The following is a 25,819-nucleotide window of genomic DNA, read 5'->3' as shown; positions in this document are numbered from 1 at the left end:
ACTAGTTATAGATTCCGATGCTTCACTTCAGGTTTACTGTATGCCTCTGACCTTCTTATTGACGATGAAACACAGAAATTGCATCGGAATTAAATACGAAAGGCACAAGGCCGACTTAAGTACAAGTAAACTGACTCTTGTTACTGTCTATGTATTGAACCACTCCTGTGACACTAGTTATAGATTCCGATGCTTCACTTCAGGTTTACTGTATCCCTCTGACCTTCTTATTGACGATGACACACAGAAATTGCATCGGAATACAAACAAAAGGCACAAAGCCGACTTAAGTACAAGAAGACTGACTCTTCTTACTGTCTACGATTTGTACCATTCCTGTGACACTAGTTATAGATTCCGATGCTTCACTTCAGGTTTACTGTATCCCTCTGGCTTTCTTATTGACGATGAAACACTGAAATTGCATCGGAATTAAATACAAAATTTACAATGCTGACTGAAGTACAAAATGACTGGCTCCTCTTACTGTCTATGTTTTGAATTTATCGTATGAGACCGGTTTTAGATTCCGATGCTTCACTTCAGGTTTACTGTATCCCTTGGCCATTCTTATTGACGACGAAACACAGAAATTGTATAGGAATTAAATATAAAAGGCACATTGCCGACTTAAGTACAAGAAAACTGACTTTTCTTACTGTCTATGTTTTGAACCATTCCTGTGACACTAGTTACACATTCCGATGCTTCATTTCAGGTTTACTGTATCCCTCTGACCGTCTGATTGACGATGAAACACAGAAATTGCATAGGAATTAAATACAAAAGGCACAATGCAGACTCAAGTACAAGTAGACTGGCTCTTCTTACTGTCTATGTTTTGAACCTTTCCTGTGAGACCGGTTTTAGATTCCGATGCTTCACTTCAGGTTTACTGTATCCCTTGGACCTTCTGATTCACGACGAAACACAGAAATTGCATCGGAATTAAATAGCAATGGCACAATGCCGGATTAAGTACAAGAAAACTTACTCTTCTTACTGTCATTGTTTTGAACCATTCCTGTGACACTAGTTATAGATTCCGATGCATCACTAAAGGTTTACTATATCCCTCTGACCTTCTTATTGACAATGAAACACAGAAATTACATCGGAATTAAATACAAAAGCCACAATGCCGACTTAATTATAGGAAAACTGACACTTCTTACTGTCTATGCCATGAAACATTCCTGTGACACTAGATATGGATTCCTATGCTTCACTTCAGGTTTACTGTATCCCTCTGACCGTCTGATTGACGATGAAACACAGAAATTGCATCGGAATTAAATACAAAAGCCAAAATGCAGACTCAAGTACAAGAAGACTGGCTCTTCTTACTGTCTATGTTTTGAACCTTTCCTGTTAGACCGGTTTTAGATTTCTATGCTTCAGTTCAGGTTTACTGTATCCCTTGGACCTTCTTATTCACGACGAAACACAGAAATTGCATCGGAATTAAGTAGAAAAGGTTCAATGCCGGGTTAAGTACAAGAAAACTGTCTCTTCTTACTGTCTATGTCTTGAACCATTCCTGTGACACTAGTTATTGATTGCGATGCTTCACTTCAGGTTTACTGTATCACTCTGACCTACCCATTGACGATGAAACACAGTTATTGCATTGGAATTAAATACAAAAGGCACAATGCCGACTTAAGTACAAGTAAACTGACTCTTCTTACTGTCTATGTTTTGAACCATTCCTCTGACACTAGTTATAGATTCCGATGCTTCACTTCAGGTTTACTGTATCCCTCTTACCTTCTTATTGACGACGAAACACAGAAATTGCATCGGAATTCTATAGAAAATGCACAATGCCGACTTAAGTACAAGAAAACTGACTCTTCTTACTGTCTATGTTTTGAACCATTCCTGTGACACTAGTTATAGATTCCGGAGCTTTACTTCAGGTTTACTGGATCCCTCTGACCTTCTTATCGACGACGAAACACTGAAATTGCATCGCAATTCAATACAGAAGACACAATGCCTACTTAAGTACAAGAAAACTGATTCTTCTTACTGTCTATGATTTGAACCATTCCTGTGACTCTAGTTATAGATTCCGATGCTTCACTTCAGGTTTACTGTATCCCTCCGACCTTCTTATTGACGATGAAACACAGAAATTGCATCGGAACTAAATAGAAAAGGCACAATGCCGACATATGTACAAGAAAACTAACTCTTCTTACTGTCTATGTTTTGAAACATTCCTGTGACACTAGTTATAGATTCCGATGCTTCACTTAAGGTTTACTGTATCTCTCTGACCTTCCTATTGACGATGAAACACAGCAATTGCATCGGAAATAAATACAAAAGGCACAATGCCAAATTTAGGTATAAGAAAACTGACTCTTCTTACTGTCTATGTTTTGAACCATTCCAGTGACATTAGTTACAGATTCTGATGCTTCACTTCAGGTTTACTGTATCCCTCTGACCTTCTTATTGACGATGAAACACAGAAATTGCATCGGAATTTAATTACAAAGGGCACAATGCGGACTTAAGTACAATAAAACTAACTCTACTTACTGTCTATGTTTTGAACCATTCCTGTTACACTAGTTATAGATTCCGATGCTTCACTTCAGGTTAACTGTATCCCTCTGAACTTCTTATTGACGATGAAACACAGAAATTGCATTGGAACTAAATAGAAAAGGCACAATGCCGACTTATGTACAAGAAAACTAACTCTTCTTACTGTCTATGTTTTGAAACATTCCTGTGACACTAGTTATAGATTCCGATGCTTCACTTAAGGTTTACTGTATCCCTCTGACCTTCCTATTGACGATGAAACACAGAAATTGCATCGGAATTAAATACAAAAGGCACAATGCCGATTTAGGTACAAGAAAACTGACTCTTCTTACCGTCTATGCTTTGAACCATTCCAGTGACATTAGTTACAGATTCTGATGCTTCACTTCAGGTTTACTGTATCCCCCTGACTTTCTTATTGACGATGAAACACAGAAATTGCATCGGAAATAAATACAAAGGCCACAATGCGGACTTAAGTACAAGAAAACTAACTCTACTTACTGTCTATGTTTTGAACCATTCCTGTTACACTAGTTATAGATTCTGATGCTTCACTTCAGGTTTACTGTATCCCTCTGGTTTTCTTATTGACGATGAATCACTGAAATTGCATCGGAATTAAATACAAAATTCACATTGCCGACTGAAGTACAAAAAGACTGGCTCCTCTTACTGTATATGCTTTGAACCGTTCCTATGACACCGGTTTAGATTCCGATGCTTCACTTCAGGTTTACTGTATCCCTTGGCCCCTCTTATTGACGACGAAACACAAAAATTGCATCGGAATTACATAGAAAAGGCACATTGCCGACTTAAGTACAAGAAAACTGACTCTTCTTACTGTCTATGTTTTGAACCACTCCGGTGACACTAGTTATAGATTCCAATGCTTCACTTCAGGTATACTGTATCCCTCTGACCGTCTTATGGACGATGAAACACAGAAATTGCTTCGGAATTAAATACAAAAGGTACAATGCAGACTCAAGTACAAGAAGACTGGCCTTTCTTACTGTCTATGTTTTGAAACTTTCCCGTGAGACCAGTTTTAGATTCCGATGCTTCACTTCAGGTTTACTGTATCCCTTGGACCTTCTGATTCACGACGAAACACAGAAATTGCATCGGAATTAAATAGCAATGGCACAATGCCGGATTAAGTACAAGAAAACTGACTCTTCTTACTGTCATTGTTTTGAACCATTCCTGTGACACTAGTTATAGATTACGATGCATCACTAAAGGTTTACTATATCCCTCTGACATTGTTATTGACAATGAAACACAGAAATTACATCGGAATTAAATACAAAAGCCACAATGCCGACTTAATTATAGGAAAACTGACACTTCTTACTGTCTATGCCTTGAAACATTCCTGTGACACTAGATATGGATTCCTATGCTTCACTTCAGGTTTACTGTATCCCTCTGACCTTCTTATTGACGATGAAACCGAGAAATTGCATCGGAAATAAATACAAAAGGCACAATGCCGCCTCAAGTACAAAAAGACTGGCTCTTCTTACTGTCTATGCTTTGAACCTTTCCTATGAGACCAGATTTAGATTCCGATGCTTCACTTCAGGTTTACTGTATCCCTTGGCCATTCTTATTGACGACGAAACACAGAAATTGCATCGGAATTAAATAGAAGAGGCACAATGCCTACCTAAGTACAAGAAAACTGACCCTTCTTACTGTCTATGTTTTGAACCATTGCTGTGACACTAGTTATAGATTCCGATGCTTCACTTCAGGTTTACTGTATCCCTCTGACCGTCCGATTGACGATGAAACACAGAAATTGCATCGGAATTAAATACAAAAGCCAAAATGCAGACTCAAGTACAAGAAGACTGGCTCTTCTTACTGTCTACGGTTTGAACCTTTACTGTGAGACCGGTTTTAGATTTCTATGCTTCACTTCAGGTTAACTTTAACCCTTGGACCTTCTTATTCACGACGAAACACAGAAATTGCATCGGAATTGAGTAGAAATGGTTCAATGCCGGGTTAAGTACAAGAAAACTGACTCTTCTTACTGTCTATGTTTTGAACCATTCCTGTGACACTAGTTATTGATTGCGATGCTTGACTTCAGGTTTACTGTATCACTCTGACCTACCCATTGACGATGAGACACAGATATTGCATTGGAATTAGATACAAAAGGCACAATGCCGACTTAAGTACAAGTAAACTGACTCTTCTTACTGTCTATGTTCTGAACCATTCCTCTGACACTAGTTATAGATTCCGATGCTTCACTTCAGGTTTACTGTATCCCTCTTACCTTCTTAGTGACGACGAAACACAGAAATTGCATCGGAATTCTATAGAAAATGCACAATGCCGACTTAAGTACAAGAAAACTGACTCTTCTTACTGTCTATATTTTGAACCATTCCTGTGACACTAGTAATAGTTTCCGATGCTTCACATCAGGTTTACTGTATCCCTCTGACCTTCTTATTGACGATGACACACAGAAATTGCATCGGAATACAAACAAAAGGCACAAAGCCGACTTAAGTACAAGAAGACTGACTCTTCTTACTGTCTACGATTTGTACCATTCCTGTGACACTAGTTATAGATTCCGATGCTTCACTTCAGGTTTACTGTATCCCTCTGGCTTTCTTATTGACGATGAAACACTGAAATTGCATCGGAATTAAATACAAAATTTACAATGCTGACTGAAGTACAAAATGACTGGCTCCTCTTACTGTCTATGTTTTGAATTTATCGTATGAGACCGGTTTTAGATTCCGATGCTTCACTTCAGGTTTACTGTATCCCTTGGCCATTCTTATTGACGACGAAACACAGAAATTGTATAGGAATTAAATATAAAAGGCACATTGCCGACTTAAGTACAAGAAAACTGACTTTTCTTACTGTCTATGTTTTGAACCATTCCTGTGACACTAGTTACACATTCCGATGCTTCATTTCAGGTTTACTGTATCCCTCTGACCGTCTGATTGACGATGAAACACAGAAATTGCATAGGAATTAAATACAAAAGGCACAATGCAGACTCAAGTACAAGTAGACTGGCTCTTCTTACTGTCTATGTTTTGAACCTTTCCTGTGAGACCGGTTTTAGATTCCGATGCTTCACTTCAGGTTTACTGTATCCCTTGGACCCTCTTATTCACGACGAAACACCGATATTGCATCGGAATTAAATAGAAAAGGTACAATGCCGGGTTAAGTACAAGAAAACTAACTCTTCTTACTGTCTATGTTTTGAACCATTCCTGTGACACTAGTTATAGATTCCGATGCTTCACTTCAGGTTTCCTGTATCCCTCTCACCTTCTTATTGAGGATGAAACGCAGAAATTGCATCGCAATTCAATACAAAAGGCACAATGCCTACTTAAGTACAAGAAAACTGATTCTTTTTACTGTCTATGATTTGAACCATTGCTGTGACTCTAGTTATAGATTCCGATGCTTCACTTCAGGTTTACTGTATCCCTCTGGTTTTCTTATTGACGATGAATCACTGAAATTGCATCGGAATTAAATACAAAATTCACATTGCCGACTGAAGTACAAAAAGACTGGCTCCTCTTACTGTCTATGCTTTGAACCTTTCCTATGACACCGGTTTAGATTCCGATGCTTCATTTCAGGTTTACTGTATCCCTTGGCCCCTCTTATTGACGACGAAACACAAAAATTGCATCGGAATTACATAGAAAAGGCACAATGCCGACTTAAGTACAAGAAAACTGACTCTTCTTACTGTCTATGTTTTGAACCATTCCGGTGACACTAGTTATAGATTCCAATGCTTCACTTCAGGTATACTGTATCCCTCTGACCGTCTTATGGACGATGAAACACAGAAATTGCTTCGGAATTAAATACAAAAGGTAAAATGCAGACTCAAGTACAAGAATACTGGCTTTTCTTACTGTCTATGTTTTGAAACATTCCCGTGAGACCAGTTTTAGATTCCGATGCTTCACTTCAGGTTTACTGTATCCCTTGGACCTTCTGATTCACGACGAAACACAGAAATTGCATCGGAATTAAATAGCAATGGCACAATGCCGGATTAAGTACAAGAAAACTTACTCTTCTTACTGTCATTGTTTTGAACCATTCCTGTGACACTAGTTATAGATTCCGATGGATCACTAAAGGTTTACTATATCCCTCTGACCTTCTTATTGACAATGAAACACAGAAATTACATCGGAATTAAATACAAAAGCCACAATGCCGACTTAATTATAGGAAAACTGACACTTCTTACTGTCTATGCCATGAAACATTCCTGTGACACTAGATATGGATTCCTATGCTTCACTTCAGGTTTACTGTATCCCTCTGACCTTCTTATTGACGATGACACACAGAAATTGCATCGGAATACAAACAAAAGGCACAAAGCCGACTTAAGTACAAGAAGACTGACTCTTCTTACTGTCTACGATTTGTACCATTCCTGTGACACTAGTTATTGATTGCGATGCTTCACTTCAGGTTTACTGTATCACTCTGACCTACCCATTGACGATGAAACACAGATATTGCATTGGAATTAAATACAAAAGGCACAATGCCGACTTAAGTACAAGTAAACTGACTCTTCTTACTGTCTATGTTTTGAACCATTCCTCTGACACTAGTTATAGATTCCGATGCTTCACTTCAGGTTTACTGTATCCCTCTTACCTTCTTATTGACGACGAAACACAGAAATTGCATCGGAATTCTATAGAAAATGCACAATGCCGACTTAAGTACAAGAAAACTGACTCTTCTTACTGTCTATGTTTTGAACCATTCCTGTGACACTAGTTATAGATTCCGGAGCTTCACTTCAGGTTTACTGGATCCCTCTGACCTTCTTATCGACGACGAAACACTGAAATTGCATCGCAATTCAATACAGAAGACACAATGCCTACTTAAGTACAAGAAAACTGATTCTTCTTACTGTCTATGATTTGAACCATTCCTGTGACTCTAGTTATAGATTCCGATGCTTCACTTCAGGTTTACTGTATCCCTCCGACCTTCTTACTGACGATGAAACACAGAAATTGCATCGGAACTAAATAGAAAAGGCACAATGCCGACTTATGTACAAGAAAACTAACTCTTCTTACTGTCTATGTTTTGAAACATTCCTGTGACACTAGTTATAGATTCCGATGCTTCACTTAAGGTTTACTGTATCCCTCTGACCTTCCTATTGACGATGAAACACAGAAATTGCATCGGAAATAAATACAAAAGGCACAATGCCGATTTAGGTACAAGAAAACTGACTCTTCTTACTGTCTATGTTTTGAACCATTCCAGTGACATTAGTTACAGATTCTGATGCTTCACTTCAGGTTTACTGTATCCCTCTGACCTTCTTATTGACGATGAACAACAGAAATTGCATCGGAATTAAATACAAAGGGCACAATGCGGACTTAAGTACAAGAAAACTAACTCTACTTACTGTCTATGTTTTGAACCATTCCTGTTACACTAGTTATAGATTCCGATGCTTCACTTCAGGTTAACTGTATCCCTCTGAACTTCTTATTGACGATGAAACACAGAAATTGCATCGGAACTAAATAGAAAAGGCACAATGCCGACTTATGTACAAGAAAACTAACTCTTCTTACTGTCTATGTTTTGAAACATTCCTGTGACACTAGTTATAGATTCCGATGCTTCACTTAAGGTTTACTGTATCCCTCTGACCTTCCTATTGACGATGAAACACAGAAATTGCATCGGAATTAAATACAAAAGGCACAATGCCGATTTAGGTACAAGAAAACTGACTCTTCTTACCGTCTATGCTTTGAACCATTCCAGTGACATTAGTTACAGATTCTGATGCTTCACTTCAGGTTTACTGTGTCCCCCTGACTTTCTTATTGACGATGAAACACAGAAATTGCATCGGAAATAAATACAAAGGGCACAATGCGGACTTAAGTACAAGAAAACTAACACTACTTACTCTCTATGTTTTGAACCATTCCTGTTACACTAGTTATAGATTCCGATGCTTCACTTCAGGTTTACTGTATCCCTCTGGTTTTCTTATTGACGATGAATCACTGAAATTGCATCGGAATTAAATACAAAATTCACATTGCCGACTGAAGTACAAAAAGACTGGCTCCTCTTACTGTCTATGCTTTGAACCTTTCCTATGACACCGGTTTAGATTCCGATGCTTCACTTCAGGTTTACTGTATCCCTTGGCCCCTCTTATTGACGACGAAACACAAAAATTGCATCGGAATTACATAGAAAAGGCACAATGCCGACTTAAGTACAAGAAAACTGACTCTTCTTACTGTCTATGTTTTGAACCATTCCGGTGACACTATTTATAGATTCCAATGCTTCACTTCAGGTATACTGTATCCCTCTGACCGTCTTATGGACGATGAAACACAGAAATTGCTTCGGAATTAAATACAAAAGGTACAATGCAGACTCAAGTACAAGAAGACTGGCCTTTCTTACTGTCTATGTTTTGAAACTTTCCCGTGAGACCAGTTTTAGATTCCGATGCTTCACTTCAGGTTTACTGTATCCCTTGGACCTTCTGATTCACGACGAAACACAGAAATTGCATCGGAATTAAATAGCAATGGCACAATGCCGGATTAAGTACAAGAAAACTGACTCTTCTTACTGTCATTGTTTTGAACCATTCCTGTGACACTAGTTATAGATTACGATGCATCACTAAAGGTTTACTATATCCCTCTGGCATTGTTATTGACAATGAAACACAGAAATTACATCGGAATTAAATACAAAAGCCACAATGCCGACTTAATTATAGGAAAACTGACACTTCTTACTGTCTATGCCTTGAAACATTCCTGTGACACTAGATATGGATTCCTATGCTTCACTTCAGGTTTACTGTATCCCTCTGACCTTCTTATTGACGATGAAACCGAGAAATTGCATCGGAAATAAATACAAAAGGCACAATGCCGCCTCAAGTACAAAAAGACTGGCTCTTCTTACTGTCTATGCTTTGAACCTTTCCTATGAGACCAGATTTAGATTCCGATGCTTCACTTCAGGTTTACTGTATCCCTTGGCCATTCTTATTGACGACGAATCACAGAAATTGCATCGGAATTAAATAGAAGAGGCACAATGCCTACCTAAGTACAAGAAAACTGACCCTTCTTACTGTCTATGTTTTGAACCATTGCTGTGACACTAGTTATAGATTCCGATGCTTCACTTCAGGTTTACTGTATCCCTCTGACCGTCCGATTGACGATGAAACACAGAAATTGCATCGGAATTAAATACAAAAGCCAAAATGCAGACTCAAGTACAAGAAGACTGGCTCTTCTTACTGTCTACGGTTTGAACCTTTACTGTGAGATCGGTTTTAGATTTCTATGCTTCACTTCAGGTTAACTTTATCCCTTGGACCTTCTTATTCACGACGAAACACAGAAATTGCATCGGAATTGAGTAGAAATGGTTCAATGCCGGGTTAAGTACAAGAAAACTGACTCTTCTTACTGTCTATGTTTTGAACCATTCCTGTGACACTAGTTATTGATTGCGATGCTTCACTTCAGGTTTACTGTATTACTCTGACCTACCCATTGACGATGAAACACAGATATTGCATTGGAATTAGATACAAAAGGCACAATGCCGACTTAAGTACAAGTAAACTGACTCTTCTTACTGTCTATGTTCTGAACCATTCCTCTGACACTAGTTATAGATTCCGATGCTTCACTTCAGGTTTACTGTATCCCTCTTACCTTCTTAGTGACGACGAAACACAGAAATTGCATCGGAATTCTATAGAAAATGCACAATGCCGACTTAAGTACAAGAAAACTGACTCTTCTTACTGTCTATATTTTGAACCATTCCTGTGACACTAGTAATAGTTTCCGATGCTTCACATCAGGTTTACTGTATCCCTCTGACCTTATTGTTGACGATGAGACACAGAAATTGCATCGGAATTAAAAGCAATAGGAACAATGCCGACTTAAGTACAAGAAGACTGACTCCTCTTACTGTCTATGTTTTGAACCATTCCTGTGACACTAGTTATAGATTCCGATGCTTCACTTCAGGTTTACTGTATCCCTCTGACCTTCTTTTTGACGATGAAACACAGAAATTGCATCGGAATTAAATACAAAAGGCACAATGCCGAATTAAGTACAAGAAAGCTGACTCTTCTTACTGTCTACGTTTTGAACCGTTCCTGTGACACTAGTTATAGATTCCGATGCTTCACTTCAGGTTTACTATATCCCTCTGACCTTCTTATTGACGATGAAACATAGAAATTGCATCGGAATTAAATACAAAGGGCACAATGCGGACTTAAGTACAAGAAAACTAACTCTACTTACTGTCTATGTTTTGAACCATTCCTGTTACACTAGTTATAGATTCCGATGCTTCACTTCAGGTTTACTGTATCCCTCTGACCTTCTTATTGACGATGAAACACAGAAATTGCATTGGAATTAAATACGAAAGGCACAATGCCGACTTAAGTACAAGTAAACTGACTCCTCTTACTGTCCATTATTTGAACCATTCCTGTGACATTAGTTACAGATTCTGATGCTTCACTTCAGGTTTACTGTATCCCTCTGACCTTCTTATTGACGATTAAACACAGAAATTGCATCGGAATTAAATACAAAAGGCACAATGCCGACTTAAGTACAAGTAAACGGACTCTTCTTACTGTCTACGTTTTGAACCATTCCTGTGACACTAGTTATAGATTCCGATGCTTCACTTCAGGTTTACTGTATCATTCTGACCTTTTTATTGACGTTGAAACACAGAAATTTAATCGGAAGTAAATACAAATGGCACAATGCCGACTTATGTACAAGAAAACTGACTCTTCTTACTGTCTATATTTTGAACCACTCCTGTGACACTAGTTATAGATTCCGAAGCTTCACTTCAGGTTTACTGTATCCCTCTGACCTTCTTATTGACGATGAAACGCAGAAATTCCATCGGAACTAAATAGAAAAGGCACAATGCCAACTGAAGTACAAGAAAACTGTCCCCTCTTACTGTCTATGTTTCTAACCATTCCTGTGACACTAGTTATAGATTCCGATGCTTCACATCAGGTTTACTGTATTCCTATGACCTTCTTATTCGCGATGAAACACAGAAATTTCATCGGAATTAAATACAAAAGGCACAATGCCGACATAAGTACATGAAAACTGACTATTCTTACTGTATTTCTTTTGAACCATTCCTGTGACACTAGTAATAGTTTCCGATGCTTCACATCAGGTTTACTGTATCCCTCTGACTTTCTTATTGACGATGAAACACTGAAATTGCATCGGAATTAAAAGCAATAGGGACAATGCCGACTTAAGTACAAGAAGACTGACTCCTCTTACTGTCTATGTTTTGAACCATTCCTGTGACACTAGTTATAGATTCCGATGCTTCACTACAGGTTTACTGTATCCCTCTGACCATCTTATTGACGATGAAACACAGAAATTGCATCGGAATTAAATACAAAAGGCACAATGCCGAAGTAAGTACAAGAAAACTGACTCTTCTTACTGTCTATGTTTTGAACCGTTCCTGTGACACTAGTTATAGATTCCGATGCTTCACTTCAGGTTTACTGTATCCCTCTGACCTTCTTATTGACGATGAAACACAGAAATTCCATCGGAATTAAATACAAAAGGCACAATGCCGACATAGGTACAAGAAAACTGACTCTTCTTACTTTCTATGTTATGAACCATTCCTGTGACACTACTTATAGATTTCGATGCTTCACTTCAGGTTTACTGTATCCCTCTGATCTTCTTATTGTCGATGAAACACAGAAATTGCATCGGAATTCTATACAAAAGGCACAATGCCGACTTAAGTACAAGAAAACTGACTCTTTTTACTGTCTATCTTTTGAACCATTCCTGTGACACTAGTTATAGATTCCCAAGCTTCACTTCAGGTTTACTGTATCCCTCTGACCTTCTTATTGACGATGAAACACAGAAATTGCATCGGAATTAAATACAAAACGCACAATGCCGACTTAAAAACAGGAAAACTGACTCTTCTTACTGCCTATGTTTTGAACCACTCCTGTGACACAAGTTATAGATTCCGATACTTCACTTCAGGTTTACTGTATCCCATTGACCTTCTTATTGACGATGAAACACAGAAATTGCATCGGAATTAAATAGAAAAGGCACAATGCCGACTTAAGTACAAGAAAGCTGACTCTTCTTACTGTCTATGATTTGAACCATTCCTGAGACACTAGTTATAGATTCCGATGCTTCACTTCAGGTTTACTGTAACCCTCTGGCCTTCTTATTGACGACGAAACACAGAATATGCATCGGAATTCAATAGAAAAGGCACAATGCCTACTTAAGTACAAGAAAACTGATTCTTCTTACTGTCTATGTTTTGAACCATTCCTGTGACACTAGTTACAGATTCCGATGCTCCACTTCAAGTTTACTGTATCCCTCCGACCTTCTTATTGACGATGAAACACAGAAATTGCATCGGAATTAAATACAAAGGGCACAATGCCGACCTAGGTACAAGAAAACCGACTCTTCTTACTGTCTATGTTTGAACCATTCCTGAGACACTAATTATAGATTGCGATGCTTCACTTCAGCTTTACTGTATCCCTCTGACCTCCTTATTGACGATGAAACACAGAAATTGCGTCGGAATTAAATAGAAAAGGCACAATGCCGACTTAAGTACAAGAAAACTGACTCTTCTTACTGTCTATGATTTGAACCATTCCTGTGGCACTAGTTATAGATTCCGATGCTTCACTTCAGGTTTACTGTATCCCTCTGACCTTCTTATTAACGACGAAACACAGAAATTGCATCGGAATTCATTAGAAAAGGCACAATGCCTACTTAAGTACAAGAAAACTGATTCTTCTTACTGTCTATGTTTTGAACCATTCCTGTGCCACTAGTTATAGATTCCCATGCTTCACTTCAGGTTTACTGTATCCTTCCGACCTTCTTATTGACGATGAAACACAGAAATTGCATCGGAATTAAATACAAAGGGCACAATGCCGACCTAAGTACAAGAAAACCGACTCTTCTTACTGTCTATGTTTGAACCATTCCTGTGACACTAGTTATAGATTCCGATGCTTCACATCAGGTTTACTGTATCCCTCTGACCTTCTTAATGACGATGAAACACAGAAATTCCATCGGAATTAAATACAAAAGGCACAATGCCGACTTAGGTACAAGAAAACTGACTCTTCTTACTTTCTATCTTTTTAACCATTCCTGTGACACTAGTTATAGATTTCGATGCTTTACTTCAGGTTTACTGTATCCCTCTGACCTTCTTATTGACGATGAAACACAGAAATTGCATCGGAATTCTATACAAAAGGCACAATGCCGACTTAAGTACAAGAAAACTGACTCTTCTTACTGTCTATATTTTGAACCATTCCTGTGACACTAGTTATAGATTCCGATGCTTCACTTCAGGTTTACTGTATCCCTCTGATCTTCTTATTGACGATGAAACACAGAAATTGCATCGGAAATCTATACAAAAGGCACAATGCCGACTTAGGTACGAGAAAACTGGCTCTTCTTACTGTCTATGTTTTGAACCATTCCTCTGACACTAGTTAAAGATTCCGATGCTTCATTTCAGGCTTATTGTATCCCTCTGACCTTCTTATTGATAATGAAACACAGAAATTGCATCGGAATTAAATACAACAATCACAATGCCGACTTAAGTACAAGAAAACTGACTCATCTTACTGTCTATGTATTGAACCATTCCTGTGACACTAGTTATAGATTCCGATGCTTCACCTCAGGTTTACTGTATCCCTCTGACCTTCATATTGACGATGAAACACAGAAATTACATCGGAATTAAATACAAAAGGCACAATGCCGACTTAAGTACAAGTAAACTGACTCTTCTTACTCTCTTTGTTTTGAACCATTCCTGTGACACTAGTAATAGATTCCGATGCTTCACTTCAGGTTTACTGTATCCCTCTGACTTTATTGTTGACTATGAGACACAGGAAATGCATCGGAATTAAATACAAAACGCACAATCCCGACTTAAGTACAAGAAAACTGACTCTTCTTACTGTCTATGTTTTGAACCATTCCTGTGACACTAGTTATAGATTCCGATGCTTCACTTCAGGTTTACTGTATCCCTCTGACCTTCTTATTGACGATGAAACACAGAAATTCCATCGGAATTAAATACAAAAGGCACAATGCCGACTTAGGTACAAGAAAACTGACTCTTCTTACTTTCTATGTTTTGAACCATTCCTGTGACACTAGTTATAGATTTCGATGCTTCACTTCAGGTTTACTGTATCCCTCTGACCTTCTTATTGAAAATGAAACACAGAAATTGCTTCGGAATTCTATACAAAAGGCACAATGCCAACTTAAGTACAAGAAAACTGACTCTTCTTACTGTCTATCTTTTGAACCATTCCTGTGACACTAGTTATAGATTCCGATGCTTCACTTCAGGTTTACTGTATCCCTCTGACCTTCTTATTGACGATGAAACACAGAAATTGCATCGGAATTAAATACATATGGCACAATGCCGACTTAAGGACAAGAAAACTGATTGATCTTACTGTCTATGTTTTGAACCACTCCTGTGAAACTAGTTATAGATTCCGATACTTCACTTCAGGTTTACTGTATCCCTCTGACTTTCCTATTGACGATGAAACACAGAAATTGCATCGGAGTTAAATAGAAAACGCTCAATGCCGACTTAAGTACAAGAAAACTGACTCTTCTTACTGTCTATGTTTTGAACCATTCCTGTGACTCTAGTTATAGATTCCGATGCTTCACTTCAGGTTTACTGTATCCCTCTGACCTTCTTATTGACGATGAAACACAGAAATTGCATCGGAATTCTATACAAAAGGCACAATGCCGACTTAAGTACAAGAAAACTGACTCTTCTTACTGTCTTTTTTTTGAACCATTCCTGTGACACTAGTTAATTGATTCCGATGCTTCACTTCAGGTTTACTGTATCCCTCTGATCTTCTTATTGACGATGAAACACAGAAATTGCATCGGAATTCTATACAAAAGGCACATTGCCGACTTAGGTACAAGAAAGCTGGCTCTTCTTACTGTCTATGTTTTGAACCATTCCTCTGACACTAGTTATAGATTCCGATGCTTCACTTCAGGGTTATTGTATCCCTCTGACCTTCTTATTGACAATGAAACACAGAAATTGCATCGGAATTAAATACGAAAATCACAATGCCGACTTAAGTACAAGAAAACTGATTCATCTTACTGTCTATGTTTTGAACCATTCCTGTGACACTAGTTATAGATTCCGATGCTTCACCTCAGGTTTACTGTATCCCTCTGACCTTCATATTCACGATGAAACACAGAAATTGCATCGGAATTAAATACAAAAGGCACAATGCCGACTTAAGTACAAGTAAACTGACTCTTCTTACTGTTTATGTTTTGAACCTTTCCTGTGACACTAGTTATAGATTCCGATGGTTCACATCAGGTTTACTGTATCCCTCTGACCTTCTTATTGACGATGAAACACCGAAATTGCATCGGAGTTTAAAAAAAGGGCACAATGCCGACTTAAGTACAAGAAAACTGACTCTTCTTACTGTCTATGATTTGAACCATTCCTGTGACACTAGTTATAGATTCCGATGCTTCACTTCAGGTTTACTGTATCCCTCTGACCTTATTGACGACGAAACACAGAAATTGCATCGGAAATCAATAGAAAAGGCACAATGCCCACTTAAGTACAAGAAAACTGATTCTTCTTACTGTTTATGTTTTGAACCATTCCTATGACACCAGTTATAGATTCCGATGCTTCACTTCAGGTTTACTGTATCCCTCCGACCTTCTTATTGACGATGAAACACAGAAATTGCATCGGAATTAAATACAAAGGGCACAATGCCGACCTAAGTACAAGAAAACCGACTCTTCTTACTGTCTTTGATTGAACCATTCCTGTGACACTAGTTACAGATTCCGATGCTTCACATCAGGTTTACTGTATCCCTCTGACCTTCTTATTGACGATGAAACACAGAAATTCCATCGGAATTAAATACAAAAGGCACAATGCCGACTTAGGTACAATAAAACTGACTCTTCTTACTTTCTATGTTTTGAACCATTCCTGTGACACTAGTTATAGATTTCGATGCTTCACTTCAGGTTTACTGTATCCCTCTGACCTTCTTATTGACAATGAAACACAGAAATTGCATCGGAATTCTATACAAAAGGCACAATGCCGACTTAAGTACAAGAAAACTGACTCTTCTTACTGTCTATGTTTTGAACCATTCCTGTGACACTAGTTATAGATTCCGAAGCTTCACTTCAGGTTTACTGTATCCCTCTGATCTTCTTATTGACGATGAAACACAGAAATTGCATCGGAATTCTATACAAAAAGCACAATGCCTACTTAGGTACGAGAAAACTGGCTCTTCTTTCTGTCTATGTTTTGAACCATTCCTCTGACACTAGTTATAGATTCCGATGCTTCACTTCAGGTTTATTGCATTCCTCTGACCTTCTTATTGACAATGAAACACAGAAATTGCATCGGAATTTAATACAAAAATCACAATGCCGACTTAAGTACAAGAAAACTGACTCATCTTACTGTCTATGTTTTGAACCATTCCTGTGACACTAGTTATAGATTCCGATGCTTCACCTCAGGTTTACTGTATCCCTCTGACCTTCATATTGACGATGAAACACAGATATTGCATCGGTATTAAATACAAAAGGCACAATGCCGACTTAAGTACAAGAAGACTGACTCTTCTTACTGTCTATGTTTGAACCATTCCTGTGACACTAGTTATAGATTCCGATGCTTCACATCAGGTTTACTGTATTCCTATGACCTTCTTATTCGCGATGAAACACAGAAATTTTATCGGAATTAAATACAAAAGGCACAATGCCGACATAAGGACATGAAAACTGACTCTTCTTATTGTCTTTGATTTGAACCATTCCTGTGACACTAGTAATAGATTCCGATGCTTCGCTGCAGGTTTACTGTATCCCTCTGACCTTATTGCTGACGATGAGACACAGAAATTGCATCAGAATTAAATACAAAAGGCACAATCCCGACTTAAGTACAAGAAAACTGACTCTTCTTACTGTCTATGTTTTGAACCATTCCTGTGACACTAGTTATAGATTCCGATGCTTCACTTTAGGTTTACTGTATCCCTCTGACTTTCATATTGACGATGAAACACAGAAATTGCATCGGAATTAACTGCAATAGGAACAACGCCGACTTAAGTACAAGAAGACTGACTCTTCTTACTGTATATGTTTTGAACCGATCCTGTGACTCTAGTTATAGATTCCGATGCTTCACTTCAGGTTTACTGTATCCCTCTGACAGTCTTATTGACGATGTAACACAGAAATTGCATTGGAATTAAATGCAGTAGGAACAATGCCGACTTATGTACAAGAGGACTGACTCTTCTTACTGTCTATGTTTTGAACCATTCCTGTGACACTAGTTATAGATTCCGATGCTTCACTTCAGGTTTACTGTATCCCTCTGACCTTCTTATTGACGATGAAACACAGAAATTGCATCGGAATTAAATACAAAAGGAACAATGCCGAATCAAGTACAAGAAGAGTGGCTCTTCTTACTGTCTATGTTTGAACCATTCCTGTGACACTAGTTATAGATTCCGATGCTTCACTTCAGGTTCACTGTATTACTCTGACCTACTTGTTGGCGATGAAACACAGAAATTGCATCGGAATTAAATACAAAATGCAATATGAAGACTCAAGTACAAGAAGGCTGGCTCATCTTACTGTCTATGATTTTACCATTCCTGTGACACAAGTTATAGATTCCGTTGCTTCTCTTCAGGTTTACTGTATCCCTCTGACATTCTTATTGACGAGGAAACACAGAAATAGCATCGGAATTAAATAGAAAAGGCACAATGCCGGCATAAGTACAAGAACACTGACTCTTTTTACTGTCTATGTTTTGAACCATTCCTGTGACACTAGTTATAGTTTCCGATGCTTCACTTCAGGTTTACTGTATCCCTCTGACCTTCTTATTGACGATGAAACACAGAAATTGCATCGGAATTAAATACAAATGGCACAATGCCGACTTAAGAACAAGAAAACTGATTCATCTTACTGTCTATGTTTTGAACCACTCCTGTGACACTAGTTATAGATTCCGATGCTTCACTTCAGGTTTACTGTATCCCTCTGACTTTCCTATTGCCGATGAAACACAGAAATTGCATCGGAATTAAATAGAAAACGCGCAATGCCGACTTAAGTACAAGAAAACTGACTCTTCTTACTGTTTATGTTTTGAACCATTCCTGTGACTATAGTTATAGATTCCGATGCTTCGCTTCAGGTTTACTGTATCCCTCTGACCTTCTTATTGTCGATGAAACACAGAAATTGCAATGGAATTCTATACAAAGGGCACAATGCCGACTTAAGTACAAGTACACTGACTCATGTTACTGTCTATGTTTTGAACCATTCCTGTGTCACTAGTTATAGATTCCGATGTTTCACTTCAGGTATACTGTATCCCTCTAACCTTCTTATTGACGATGAAACACAGAACTTGCATCGGAATTAAATAGAAAAGCCACAATGCCGACTTAAGTACAAGAAAACGGACTCTTCTTACTGTCTATGTTTTGAAACTTTCCTGTGACACTAGTTATAGATTCCGATGCTTCACCTCAGGTTTACTGTATCCCTCTGACCATCATATTGACGATGAAACACAGAAATTGCATCGGAATTAAATACAAAAGGCACAATGCCGACTTATGTACAAGAAGACTGACTCTTCTTACTGTCTATGCTTTGAACCATTCCTGTGACACTAGTTATAGTTTCCGATGCGTCACTTCTGGTTTACTGTATCCCTCTGACTTTCTTATTGACGATGAAACACAGAAATTGCATCGGAATTAAATACAGTAGGCACAATGCCGACTTAAGTACAACAGGAGTGGCTCTTCTTACTGTCTATGTTTTGAACCATTCCTGTGACATTAGTTACAGATTCTGATGCTTCATTTCAGGTTTACTGTATCCCTCTGACCGTCTTATTGACGATGAAACACAGAAATTTTATCGGAATTAAATACAAAAGGCACAATGCCGACTTAAGTACAAGTAAACAGACACTTCTTACTGTCTATGCTTTGAACCATTCCTGTGACACTAGTTACAGATTCCGATGCGTCACTTCAGGATTACTGTATCCCTCTGACCTTCTTATTGACGATGAAACACAGAAATTGCATCGGAATTAAATACAAAAGGCACAATGCCAAGTTAAGTACAAGTAAACTAACTCATCTTACTGTCTATGTTTTGAACCATTCCTGTGACACTAGTTATGGATTCCGATACTTCACCTCAAGTTTAATGTATCCCTCTGACCTTCTTATTGACGATGAAACACAGAAACTGCATCGGAATTACATACAAAAGGCAAAATGCCGAATTAGGTACAAGTAAACTGACTCTTCTTACTGTGTATGTTTTGAACCAGGGCGCTGATGACCTCGATGTTGAGCGCCCATAAACCCCAACACACATGTTTTGAACCATTCCTTTGACACTAGTTATAGATTCCGATGCTTCACTTCAGGTTTACTGTATCCCTCTGACCTTCTTATTGACGATGAAACTCACAAATTTCATCGGAATTAATTACAAAAGGCAAAATGATGACTTAAGTACAAGAAGACTGACTCTTCTTAGTGTCTATGTTTTGACCCTTTCCTGTGACACTAGTTATAGATTCCGATGCCTCACTTCAGGTTTACTGTATCCCTCTGACCTTCGTATTGACGATGAAACACAAAAATTGCATCGGAATTAAATACAAAAGGCACAATGCTGACTTAAGTACAAGAAAACTGACTCTTCTGGCTGTCTATGTTTCGAACCATTCCTGTGACACTAGTTATAGAATCCGATGCTTCACTTCAGGTTTACTGTATCCCTCTGACCTTCTTATTGACAATGAAACACAGAAATTGCGTCGGAATTAAATACAAAAGGCACAATGCCAACTTAAGTAAAAGAAAAGTGACCCTTCTTACTGTCTATGTTTTAAACCATTCTTGTGACAATAGTTATAGATTCCGATGCTTCACCTAAGGTTTTTCTGTATCCCTCTGACCATCTTATTGACGATGAAACACAGATATTGCATCGGAATTAAATACAAAAGGCAGAATGCCGACTTAAGTACAAGAAAACTGACTCTTCTTACGGTCTATGTTTAGAACCATTCCTGTGACACTAGTTATAGATTCCGATGTTTCACATCAGGTTTACTGTATCCCTCTGACCTTCTTATTGACGATGAAACACAGAAATTGCATCGGAATTAAATACATAAGGCACAATGCCAACTTAAGTACAAGTAAACTGACTCTTCCTACTGTCTATGTTTTGAACCATTCCTGTGACACTAGTTACGGATTCCGATGCTTCACTTCAAGTTAAGTGTATCCCTCTGACCTTCGTATTGGCGATGAAACACAGAAATTGCATCGGAATTAAATAAAAAAGGCACAATGCCGAATTAAGTACAAGTAAACTGACTCTTCTTACTGTGTATGTTTCGAACCATTCCTGTGACACTAGTTATAGATTCCGATGCTTCACTTCAGGTTTACTGTATGCCTCTGACCTTCTTGTTGACGATGAAACACCGGAATTTCATCGGAATTAATAACAAAATGCACAATGATGACTTAAGTACAAGAAAACTGACTCTTCTTACTGTCTATATTCCTGTGACACTAGTTATAGATTCCGATGTTTCACTTCAGGTTTACTGTATCCCACTGACCTTCTTATTGACGATGAAACACAGAAATTGCATCGGAATTAAATACAAATGGCACAATGCCGACTTAAGTACTAGAAAACTGAATCTTCTTACTGTCTATGTTTTGAACTATTCCTGCGACACTAGTTATTGATTCCGATGCTTCACTTCTGGTTTACTGTATCCCTCTGACCTTCTTATTGACGATGAAACACTGAAATTGCATCGGAATTCAATACAATAGGCCCAATGCCGACTTAAGTACAAGAAAAATGACTCTTCTTACTGTCTACGTTTGAACCATTCCTGAGACACTAGTTATAGATTCCGATGCTTCACATCAGGTATACTGTATCCCTCTGACATTCTTATTGACGATGAAACACAGAAATTGCATCGGAATTAAATACAAAAGGCACAAGGCCAACTTAAGTACAAGTAAACTGACTCTTCTTACTGTCTATGTTTTGAACCATTCCTGTGACACTAGTTATGGATTCCGATGCCTCACTTCAAGTTTATTGTATCCCTCTGACCTTCTTATTGACGATGAAATACAGAAATTGTATCGGAATTAAATACAAAAGGCACAATGCCGAATTAAGTACAAGTAAACTGACTCTTCTTACTGTGTATGTTTTGAACCATTCCTAAGACACTAGTTATAGATTCCGATACTTCACTTCAGGTTTACTGTATCCCTCTGACCTTCTTATTGACGATGAAACACAGAAATTGCATCGGAATTCAATAGAAAAGCCACAATGCCGACTCAAGTACAAGAAGACTGGCTCTTCTTACTGTCTACGTCTTGAACCTTCCCGTGGGACCGGTTTTAGATTCCGATGGTTCACTTCAGGTTTACTGTATCCCTTGGAACTTCTTATTGACGCCGAAACACAGAAATTGCATCGGAATTAAAGACAAAAGGCACAATGCCGACCTAAGTACAAGAAAAATGACTCTTCTTACTGTCTATATTCCTGAGACACTAGTTATAGATACCAATGCTTCACTCTTGGTTTACTGTATCCCTTGGACCTTCTTATCGACGATGAAACACAGAAATTGCATCGGAATTAAATACAAAAGGCACAATGCCGACTTAAGTACAGGAAGATTAGCTCCTCTTGTTGTCTATGTTTTGAACCTTTCCTGTGACACTAGTTATAGATTCCGAAGCTTCACTTCAGGTTTACTGTATCCCTCTGACCTTCTTATTGACGATGAAACACAGAAATTGCATCGGAATTAAATACATAAGGCACAAGGCCAACTTAAGTACAAGTAAAATGACTCTTCCTACTGTCTATGTTTTGAACCATTCCTGTGACACTACTTACGGATTCCGATGATTCACTTCAAGTTTACTGTATCCCTCTGACCTTCGTATTGACGATGAAACACGGAGATTGCATCGGAATTAAATAAAAAAGGCACAATGCCGAATTAAGTACATGTAAACTGACTCTTCTTACTGTGTATGCTTTGAACCATTCCTGTGACACTAGTTATAGATTCCGATGCTTCACTTCAGGTTTACTGTATGCCTCTGACCTTCTTGTGCACGACGAAACACAGGAATTTCATCGGAATTAATAACAAAATGCACAATGATGACTTAAGTACAAGAAAACTGACTCTTCTTACTGTCTATGCTTTGAACCATTCCTGTGACACTAGTCATAGATTCCGATGCTTCACTTCAGGTTTACTGTATCCCTCCGACCTTCTTATTGACGATGAAACACAGGAATTTCATCGGAATTAAATGCAAAACGCACAATGCCGACTTAAGTACAAGAAAACTGACTCTTCTTACTGTCTATATCCCTGTGACACTAGTTATAGATTCCGATGCTTCACTTCAGGTTTACTGTATCCCTCTGACCTTCTTATTGACGATGAAACACAGAAATTGCATCGGAATTAAATACAAAAGGCACAATGCCGACTTAAGTACAAGAAAACTCAATCTTCTTACTGTCTATGTTTTGAACCATTCCTGTGACACTAGTTATGGATTCCGATGCTTCACTTCTGGTTTGCTGTATCCCTTGACCTTCTTATTGACGATGAAACACTGAAATTGCATCGGAATTCAATACAATAGGCACAATGCCGACTTAGGTACAAGAAAACTGACTCTTCTTACTGTCTATGTTTGAACCATTCCTGTGACACTAGTTATAGATTCCGATGCTTCACATCAGGTTTACTGTATCCCTCTGACATTCTTATTGACGATGAAACACAGAAATTGCATCGGAATTAAATACAAAAGGCACAATGCCAACTTAAGTACAAGTAAACTGACTCTTCTTACTGTCTATGTTTTGAACCATTCCTGTGACACTAGTTATGGATTCCGATGCCTCACTTCAAGTTTATTGTATCCCTCTGACCTTCTTATTGACGATGAAATACAGAAATTGTATCGGAATTAAATACAAAAGGCACAAAGCCGAATTAAGTACAAGTAAACTGATTCTTCTTACTGTGTATGTTTTGAACCATTCCTAAGACACTAGTTATAGATTCCGATGCTTCACTTCAGGTTTACTGTATCCCTCCCACCTTCTTATTGACGATGAAACAAAGAAATTGCATCGGAATTCAATAGAAAAGGTACAATGCCGGCTCAAGTACAAGAAGACTGGCTCTTCTTACTGTCTACGTTTTGAACCTTTCCTGTGAGACCGGTTTTAGATTCCGATGCTTCACTTCAGGTTTACTGTATCCCTTGGATCTTCTTATTGACGACGAAGCACAGAAATTGCATCGGAATTAAAAACAAAAGGTAAAAAGCCGACTTAAGTACAAGAAAACTGACTCTTCTTACTGTCTATGCCTTGAACCATCCCTGTGAAACTAGTTATAGATTCTGATGCTTCACTTCAGGTTTACTGTATATGTCCGACCTTCTTATTGACGATGAAACACAGAAATTTCATCGGAATTAAATGCTATAGGCACAATGCCGACTTAAGTACATGAAGACTGACCCTTCTTACTGTCTATGATTTGAACCATTCCTGTGACACTAGGTATAGATTCCGATGCTTCACTTAAGGTTTTTCTGTATCCCTCTGACCTTCTTATTGACGATGTAACACAGAAATTGCATCGGAATTAAATACAAAAGGCACAATGCCGACTTAAGTACAAGTAAACTGACTCTTCTTACTGTCCATGTTTTGAACCATTCCTGTGACACTAGTTATAGATTCCGTTGCTTCACATCAGGTTTACTGTATCCCTCTGACCTTCTTATTGACGATGAAACACAGAAATTGCATCGGAATTAAATAAAAAAGGCACAATGCCGACTTAAGTACAAGAAAACTGACTCTTCTTACTGTCTGTGTTTTGAACCAATCCTGTGACACTAGTTATAGATTCCGATGCTTCACTTCAGGTTTACTGTATCCCTCTGACCTTCTTGGTGACGATGAAACACAGAAATTGCATCGGAATTAAATACAAAAATCACAATGCCGACTTAAGTACAAGAAAACTGACTCTTCTTACTGTCTATGCTTTGAACCATTCCTGTGACACTAGTTATAGATTCTGATGCTTCACTTCGGGTTTACTGTATCCCTCTGACTTTCTTATTGACGATGAAACACAGAAATTGCATCGGAATTAAAAGCAATAGGCACAATGCCGACTTAAGTACATGAAGACTGACTCTTCTTACTGTCTATGTTTTGAACCATTCCTGTGACACTAGTTATGGATTCCGATGCTTCACTTCAGGTTTACTGTATCCCTCTGACCTTCTTATTGACGATGGAACACAGAAATTGCAACGGAATTAAATACAAAAATCACAATGCCGACTTAAGTACAAGAAAACTGATTCTTCTTACTGTCTATGATTTGAACCATTCCTGTGACACTAGTTATAGATTCTGATGCTTCACTTCGGGTTTACTGTATCCCTCTGACTTTCTTATTGACGATGAAACACAGAAATTGCATCGGAATTAAAAGCAATAGGCACAATGCCGACTTAAGTACATGAAGACTGACTCTTCTTACTGTCTATGTTTTGAACCATTCCTGTGACACTAGTTATGGATTCCGATGCTTCACTTCAGGTTTACTGTATCCCTCTGACCTTCTTATTGACGATGAAACTCAGAGATTGCAACGGAATCAACTACAAAAATCACAATGTTGACGTAAGTACAAGAAAACTGACTCTTCTTACTGTCTATGTTTTGAACCATTCCTGTGACACTAG

Source organism: Schistocerca americana, unplaced genomic scaffold, assembly GCF_021461395.2.
Source record: "Schistocerca americana isolate TAMUIC-IGC-003095 unplaced genomic scaffold, iqSchAmer2.1 HiC_scaffold_64, whole genome shotgun sequence".
NCBI classification, from domain to species: domain Eukaryota; kingdom Metazoa; phylum Arthropoda; class Insecta; order Orthoptera; family Acrididae; genus Schistocerca; species Schistocerca americana.
Note: the sequence above shows the minus strand (reverse complement) of the source record.